Below are 9,274 nucleotides of genomic sequence, written 5' to 3' on the forward strand. Positions count from 1 at the left end.
TTACCAGACCTGCCCAGTTTTTAAAAATTGTGTTAAAATACACAGGACGTAACTACCTTTTAAACTGTTTTTAAGCATGTGGTTCTGTAGCACATTCATGCTGTGGTGCGACCATCACCGCCGTCCGTCTCGGGGACTGTCTTCATCTTGCAGAACTGAGTCTCTGTCCCCATTAGACACTCACTCCCCACCCCCTCCCCAGCCCCTGGCGGCCACCAGTCCGCTCTCTGCCTCTGAGGATTCGACTCCTCCGGGAGCCTCCTCCGAGTGGAGTCATACGGGATTTGTCCTTTTGTGTTTGGGTCCTTTCCCTGAGACCAGTGCCCTCAAGTTCATGCATATGGTAGCTTGTGCCACAATTTCCTTCTTTTCAAGGCTGAGCGATATGCCAGGGCTGTACAGACTGCATTCTGTGTATCCTTCACCGGCCCTCGGGCCCGCGTCTGGGCTGTTGTGGGTGACCCACGCTGTTGTGAACGTGCTTCCTTTTCTTTAAAAAAAAAAAAATTTTTTTTTAATGTTTTATTTTACATTTGAGAGAGAGAGACAGAGAGAGAGAGAGAGACAGAGAGTGAGCGGGGTAGGGGCAGAGAGACAGAGACAGAATCCAAAGCGGGCTCCAGGCTCCGAGCCACCAGCACAGAGCCCGACACGGGGCTCGAACCCACGAACCCACGAGCCGTGAGATCGAGACCTGAGCCAAAGTCGGACGCTTAACCGACGGAGCCACCCAGCTGCCCCAACGTGCTTCCTTTTCAAACTGGGGACTAACGGGTTGCATGCATCCAGGATCAGGACACCCCCTACCTACCGGGGGGGATGGTAGGCAACGGGAATGTGGTGACAAAGCCTCTCATCATGGCTCCCTTTGACGTAGGGAGGACACAGGGAGGGGACAGCGGTGCTGGGGTGGCTTTCTCGCATGTGAAAGGGTCTGGGTGGGGCCTCACGATCCCATGTTGCAGGTTTGCTCTCTGAGGACAGCATTCGGCAGAGCTGGAGCCTCGTCCACATCTTGGGCACCGGCCTACCCTGAGGATCTCGTCCTGAGGACACTGTCATGGGCCTCCCTGCCAAACTCTCCTCTGAGACCTCTGCTCCCTTAGAACCAGCCTTGCAGAGACCCTGATGCCCATGAGCCTCTCCTAAGCCTTGTGTGCCCTCTGGGTTCCCTATGTCCCTATGTCCCTCTCCTAAGCCTTGTGTCCCCTATGGGTTCCCGATGCTGGCACTCCAGAATTGCTTAGCCCTGAGCAACTGCCCAGGACGCCCAAACCTAGCAGCCCTGGGGCCCGCCCCTCCTATCCTGCTCCTGGGCCTGAGCTGGGCATCCAGGCAGGGACATAAACAGAAAGGCCTGGGGCAGGGTGGGCAGAATCTGAGTCCTGTCTGCAGTGGATCGGGGCGGGGTGGGGGGGGTGGGGTGGGAGGCATCATGAGCCCTTGAGGCAGGGTCTCGGGAGTCGGGGCCTAGCATCCTGAGTCGGACCCCTGTCCTGCTTTCTTTTCCTGGCCAGGGATCTCGGTAACCCGGGGGTGTGTGAACAGCCTTGAAGAAATGCTCCTGGGAACAGGTAGAGAGGCTCACCCCGAACTCTGCCAGGAGGCAAAGCTATTCAGAGGTGGCCTGCAGTCAAGGTCAGGGGATGGTGGTCTGCACCTGAAATCATGCTGATTGTTAGCCCACAAACCGCCTGTCAGCCTCAGTTAGGCATTCGCTAAGCTCCAACCCCCCTCCCCCACCCCCGGCATCTCTGGTTGGCTCCCTGTTTCCTGTAAATCTTGCCGGTTGGGCTGTGGGTCCAGCACCAGCCGCATTAGCATCCCCCGGGAGCTTTGAAAAAGCTGAGTCAGCCCCACCGCAGAACTGCTGACTCAGAGTCTGCATTTGGACAGGAACCCCGTTGTTTGTACGCGCGTTCGCGTCTGAGAAGGACCGCGCTGGGCCGTGGCGCAGAGCGAACCACAGAGAGTGTGCAAGTTTCATCTGCTGTCCACAATCCCCGGACACTCCTCCCATCGAGAAGGGGAGCCTGATTCCTCTCTCTCTGAATGTGGGCCAGTTGGCGAGTCAGTTTCCCACAAACAGAATGAGAATAAGGCCAGGGCATGTGACTTTCAAGGGCAGGTCACGGAGCCCTGGCTCTGGGGAGGTCAGCTGCCCTGTCGTGAGGACACCCGGCAGTCCTGGGGGGGAGGCCCACGTGGTCAGGGGTGGGGTGGCCTCTTGCCAGCGGCCTCGGAAGGAGATCCCCACCCCCAGCGGGGCCTCCCGGTGACAGCAATATCCGAGAGACCCCGAGCCAGAGCCTCACGGCCATGCGGCCCCGAATTCCTGACCCTTAGACACAGTGCGATGATCCCTGTTTGTGGTTATTTTTAGCTAAGTTTGGGGTGATTGTTACACAGCAGGTGATGACTAATACAGAGGGTTGGGTGGGAGGTTCTGGGACCAGCTCTGGTCCTGATCACACGTAGGTGATAACTATTCCTTGACCCTCAGGAATCCGGCGAGATGAGTTATTTGAAGGCCCTTTGGCAATGCGGGGATGCAGTTTGGATGACGTCGTCCCCACGGGGCCCCCTCTCTGCAGCGGGCAGACCCTGGTCTTTCTCAGCCACTGGAGGGAGTGGCTAGAATCTGTGATTTCTTCCCAGACTCCAGACCCAAAGGAACCCGGCTCTTGTTAAGCCAGGCCTAATCGACCCCGCCTGCTCGTGAAGGGTCATGGCACGTGTGCTTGAGTGGAGGGTGACAGCAAGAATGGGGGAGGCGACCAAGTATCGTGCAGGAAGAAGGCTGCAGTGCGGAAGGCTCACGGGCCCTGAGGACAAACCAGCGAAGGAAAGCGGGGCCTGCAGGCCTCGCCTGGACCGAAGGCCAGCCCGCACTGAGCTGTGGGATTCCTCGATAAGACAGACCCTCTCCCCCAAACTGGACACAGCCCGCCCTTCCTGGATGGGCACTGTGACGGGCGGGCCAGAGCAGAGCAAGCCTCTTGTGCATTGTGTATCGGAAAGGGCCTGGCATGGGAAGGCCTTGAGACCTTCCCCTGCGGTCCCTCCACCCGCCCCACCCCGTCCTCTGGGGCGATGGTGCGGCGAGGCCGTGTGTGGGTGAGTGTACGTTCACCTCTGGACACACCTTGCGATCGGAGATGAAACATAAAGGAGTCCACAGCTACAGTTTCGTAGGTGGACGGACACCGCTCCCTCCTCCCCCTCCTGAGGTTGGACGCAAATAACAAAGGAAACGAGAACGCAGACAGATGGAGACTCGATGCCGGCTTGTTGTGGACAAAGCTGTGTGGGTCCAAATGGGCTTGTGAGCAGCTGCCCTCAACGGGAGGGTCGACCACGCAGCCCTGGGCACAGAGGGGCGACTGCAGCCCTCTCCCCCGGGGACAGAGCCCACCCTGCGGGCTCACCTCCCATCCAGTGTGAACCAGGACACCCCTCCCTGTGGACAGGCTGCTCAGAACGCGGGAGGATCGAGGGCCCGCTGAGATGCTCAGAGACTTGACTTAAGCCGCCTGTTGGCGAAGGCATTCTCGGGGCGCAAGGGAAGGGAGGGAAGTGGGGGTGCTGCTTGGGACAAGGCCCTCACCCTAAGCCGAGTGTGAAGGGCCGCCTCCCTAGCTGCTCCTGGTGGCCAGGACGGCTAGCTGTCCAACAAACTCACCCTCCCCTTCTAAATGCAGGGATGACAGCCGGCTCGCGGCAGCCCCACTGGACTACATTTCCCAGCACCCTTTGCAGAGACTAAGTCAGGCCAAGGGACCCTGAGCAACAGTGCTGAGTGTGTGCATTGGGGTGGCATGGGCCCCAGATGGTGGGGTGGGCCTCACCTCCTGTCCCTCTGCCCCACCTGGGGCAGGGCATGTGAGGCCGCGGAACCCCGTCTTCTCCGCTGTCCCTGTGCTGGCTAGCCTTCCTTGTTCACACACTTCCTGACACTTCGTGACATTTTCTGCTTGTGTTCCAAAGTCCTGCATACACACGGTGAAGATGTCAGCCAGCGCAGGATCCCAGGACGAGAGAAACCCCAAACGTACTCATCATCCTGATGTTCCGCGGCCACAGCCGACAGTCAGGGACGGTCCCCCAGCCGCGCGTGCGGAAACACACGGACTTAAAACAGAAGTGGGGGGTGGGGGCGCCTGGGTGGCTCGGTCGGTTAAGCGTCCGACTTCGGCTCGGGTCATGATCTCGCGGTCCGTGAGTTCGAGCCCCGCGTTGGGCTCTGTGCTGACCGCTCAGAACCTGCAGCCTGTTTCAGATTCTGTGTCTCCTTCTCTCTCTGCCCCTCCCCTGTTTGTGCTCTGTCTCTCTCTGTCTCAAAAATAAATAAACGTTAAAAGAAAAAAATTAAAAAAAAAACAGAAGTGGGGTCATCCTTTATAGACTATTATGTGAGCTATCGTGTTTTTGCCTCCTCTTTGGAAGTAGCTTTATTTTTTTTCCCTGATTTTCAAAGTATTTTATGCTTATCACAAAAAATACATAAAATATAGAAAAGTCTAAGAAGGAAACAAAGATCAAAGATAACACTTCTAACTATAAGGATTTGTGGTGTTCCCTACTATTTTTTTCTAGGAATATATTACAATTATGATGAGATAGATGATAGGTAGACAGATAGGGAAGAGAGAGAGAGACACAGAGGTAGAGATATGACATATAGATAGATATAGATACATGGGGGGATTTTTAAAAAAATATATTTTTTTATTTTTTTAAATTTTTAATTTTTTTTAACATTTATTTATTTTTGAGAGAGACAGACAGAGCACGAGCAGGGGAGGGGCAGAGAGAGGGGGAGACATGGAATCTGAAACAGGCTCCAGGCTCCAAGCTGTCAGCACAGAGCCTGACGCGGGACTTGAAACCGTGAACCACGAGATCATGATATGAGCTGAAGTTGGACGCTTAACCAACTGAGCCCCCCAGGTGCCTCCAAAAAAATATTTTATTTTTTTAAAGTAATCTCTACACCCAACGTGGGGCTCGAACTCACAACGCCAAGATGAAGAGTCGCATGTTCCACCGACTGAGCCAGCCAGGTGCCCCGAGGGGGGAGTTTTTTAACAAAAATTCTAAACAAGAATGGTGGCACGCCAAGTTATTTAATAAGCAGATTTTTAAAATCCCTTAGAGCATGTCATGAATGCCTCTCACGTGATCATTTTTAGCGCATACACACTATTACCTTGCTTGAAGGATTTATAAAGATAAATATAATTAATCCTGTATTTAGAAATTTTTAACTCATTATTGTAAGAGTTGCTTTGAGGGGTGCCAAGCCCCCCACTCTTCTTATTTTCTGTTGGAGTTTTTCTCGTTGTGCCTCGTTTGTGGGATCTCTTCACACATGAAGCAAAGCAATGCTTTGTGGGCCAGGTCATTTACTTTCTAACTTTTGTTCATGGTCTTTATGTCCCTCATGTGGTTCTCACTGTGACATAGTCCAATCTCCGATTGTGGGTCTAGATTTGCCAGAAGAGACCAGTGCAGACAAGTGTTGCTTGCCCAGTGATTATAAAAACATAATTGCTTCATAGATTATAAAAGTAAATATCTCCAGGGGCGTCTGGGTGGCTCAGTCGGTTCAGTGTCCCGCTTTGGCTCAGGTCATGATCTCGCGGTTCGTGAGTTTGGGCCCCACATCGGGCTCTGTGCTGACGGCTGGGAGCCTGGAGCCTGCTTCGGATTCTGTGTCTCCCCCTCTCTCTGCCCCTCCCCCGTCCATGCTCTGTCTCTCTCTGTCTCAAAAATAAACAAACATTAAAAATAAATAAATAAATAAATAAATAAAACATTAAAAACATTGAAAAAAATAAATAAATGTAAATATCGCCTTAGAGATTAAGCGTTTAAAAACATTTTAGATCTTAAATTCATCTGGGATCTATTTTGGTGTAAGTGTAGAAGACAGATCCGTCCCAACATTCTCCTGAAAGGCTAACCAATTACACTAATTATACTGATTGAGAAAAAAAAAAAAAATCTCCTTTTTTTCCTTGGATCTGAAACATCACCTTTATCGTCATTTCCACTCTCATCTTCCCTTTTGTTCTGTGTCTTTTCTATCCTGATGCTCAGACCATACTCTTAATTACTGTAGCTTTGTAACAGGCTTTGATATCAAGAGTGAATTTAATTTTGCGATTAATGGATCTGTTGCAGTCATAATTCTACGTCTACTCGAGCTCTTTCTTTCTCCCTAAAGTCTGTTGTTTGAAGAAATAAAAAAAAAACTACCTTTTGATTTAACGTCATATGCCCTCCCCTCTGTTCTGTCTTTGGACACAATGCCTGCCTGTCTGCGTCCCTGGGAAACTCCCGACTCGTGCACGCTTCTCACTCGAGGAAGGCCCCTCTGGCCTTGTTCCCTGTGGCCCCTGGCTCTTTCCCTCACACCGCTTACACCTTCATCCCTGCATATGACTGTGCGTGATGCCTTCTTCTTTTTTTTAATGTTAATTTTTGAGACAGAGGGAGACAGAGCACGGGCAGGGGAGGGGCAGAGAGAGAGGGAGGCACAGAATCCAAAGCAGGCTCCAGGCTCCGAAAGGTCAGCACAGAGCCTGACGCGGGGCTCGAACTCACAGACCATGAGATCATGACCTGAGCCGAAGTCGGACGCTCAACCGACTGAGCCACCCAGGCGCCCCTGTGCGTGATGCTTTCTACCATAAGCCGCCCCAACCGGACTTGAAGCTCCACGAGGCAGAAACCGTACCCACTTTTACACGGGGTCTCCACCAGGTGTATATTTGGGAAGCGTTTTGGAATAAAGGAGTGGCATCTGCCATCCTGTGAGTGACGCCAAGAGCCCCTGGGCTGGCCGCCGCCTGCCTTTCTACATCATGCCTCCCTGCTTCTGTACCTTCGAAATCTCGTTTTCCAAGCCACCATTTTGCTCCAGCTGTTTCCTCTGCTTGGGCTCCCGGGGCCGTTCTCTTCCTGCTGGATGCTCACCTATCTTTCCAGGTCAAGACCACTTGTAGCCTCCTTGAGGGAGCCTCCCGAGACCCAGAGGCAGAGCTGAGCCGTGTTCTCCCAGGTTTGACTGACCTGATCGATTGTGGCGGCCTTTGTCTGAACACCCCTCCCACCCAGGGATCCTCGGGGTCTGGCTGAGCGGGTTGAACTGGAAAAGGCATAAAATGAACTTCCCTCCAAGAAAATAAAGTGGAAAATCTATCCAATCAATGCAAACACCATGGGGCCCTTCTAATTCGGAGTCGACTATCCCTGCTTCCTTTATTTGTGTTTTTTCCTTCTGGCTGAGGCTCCAAAGTATTGTGCGCCTAAAAAAAAAAAAAAGAAAAAAAGCCAACTTGAATTTTCTCTTATTTGGGATCAATATACGATTTAGTTCTCTTGTCACAAATATATACCCAAATCAAATAAGTTGATTGCTACTTAATTTTCTACTCCCGATTTGTCTTAGCCCTGCTGTCACCACGCTGGATCTGTTTGTGGCTGGTGTGTTTCTTAGAATAAAGATTTAAAGCCGCTCATTATGGCCGCCGACCCGCCGACTCCCCAGCCCTGGAGCTCTGTCCCCCACTTCCCTTCTGGACGGTCTCAGCGCCCAGGCTGGAGGGCTCTGTTCTCACTGCAGAGAAGCTCGGCTCTCAGGATGCAGACACTGTGCTAAGAGGAGAGCGTGACACCGTGTCCTGACCCCCATGCCCTTTGTGGCCGCCCCAGGGCAGGGCCAAGTTGGGGCAGCTCAGACTCCTTTTGAAGAAGAGTGGGCTGGGCAGAGGCAGTGAGGGAAGGGTACAGGGAGGGTTGAACTGTCATCTTGCCCCTGTGTCCGTTCCTCTCGGGGCCTGGTACGCTCCAGAGGCACACATCTGTCCCCAGACACCTGCTGGCCTCAGCTGCTCGCTGACCCTTCCTTCAGCTTCTGCCCATCTGGCCCCACCTTATCTCCCAAACCCCTTCACTTTGATTTCCAGCCCTGGGCTCTGTCCAGAGTTGCTCATCTCCTGGCAAAGCCCCCCTCACTGATGGGGCTCTGTCTTGGGGTCCTTCTCTCTGCCCTCGACCTGGAAGTCCCCAGGACAGCCACGATGACCTCCAATCCAGCCACTCTCTGTTTGCACCCCTCTCAGATTCATGTGTTGTAACCTGACCCCCAGAGTGACGGTGTTGGGTGGTGGGGCTTTGGGGAGGCGAGCGAGTCCTGGGGTGGACCCCCTGTGAGTAGGACCAGCGCCTGGTAAAGACACCCCTCGAGCTCTGTCACCCTGCTGCCAGGCGAGGACCCAGCGAGAAGATGGCTGTCTGTGGACCAACACGTGGGTTCTTACCAGGCACCAAGCCTGCGGGTGCCTTGATCTCTGACTTCCCAGCTCCCAGGACCGTGGGAAGTGAACATCTCGTGTTTACAAGCCACGCCCACTCTGTGCTGCTCTGTTACAGCGGCTGGAGCGGGCTGAGACGTGCTCCCAGCTTCAAACGCATCGGTGGCTCCTGAGTTACATACAAGGTAGACTCTCATGTGGCAGGGGAGGCTCAGAGGTCTGGGCCCCACCTTTTCCTCTGCTCTCTGAGCCCCCCCCCCCCACCTTGGATGCCTCCTAGTTACAGAAGGGAAGGAGGGGGGAGATGGGAAGGGTGGAGGGTGGGAGGGAGTTGATGGAGACTTTGTGCACAAGTAGAAAGTAACTGTTAAATTAGCGAAATCCTTTTTGGGGGGGAGGGTGTGTGGACGCTGATAGTCATTGGTTGCGGGTAACATTGTAAATTGGTACAATTCGCTCAGAAAGCGGTCTGGCAGCAAATAACTGAGAGCTGTAGAAATGTTCACACCCTGTGGGCATCATCCAAAACGTGGAAACATTCTTTTCTGGGGGGATAAAAAGGTGTTCACAAGAGTGCAGGACACCCTCTGTTCAGCAGGGGCTCTGAGTTTGGCTGTTCAGAGACGGGTGGGCTTACGGTCTTCCGGAAAAAGAGGAAGTAACCTAAGTATGCGCGTCTGTGTTTATGAGGTGTTTAGCAATTTTAAAAGTTTAAAAGATTTTTATCTAAATTTCTTACGCCTGAGGGGTATTTAATACACTGCGGGCCGTTGCACCCACCCCTCCTGCCTGATTTCAATCCACTCCCCACAAACGTCTAAAGTAAGTATGTGACCAGATCTCTGTGCCTCACAGCTGTTTGAAGCCCCCGGTGGTCTCTCCCTGGGCACACTGGTCCCTGGGCACGCTGGTCCTGCCACCATGGGGCTGCCCCCAGGCTCTGAACTCCCTTC

Source organism: Leopardus geoffroyi, chromosome B4 (genome assembly GCF_018350155.1).
Source record: "Leopardus geoffroyi isolate Oge1 chromosome B4, O.geoffroyi_Oge1_pat1.0, whole genome shotgun sequence".
Classification (NCBI taxonomy): Eukaryota; Metazoa; Chordata; class Mammalia; order Carnivora; family Felidae; genus Leopardus; species Leopardus geoffroyi.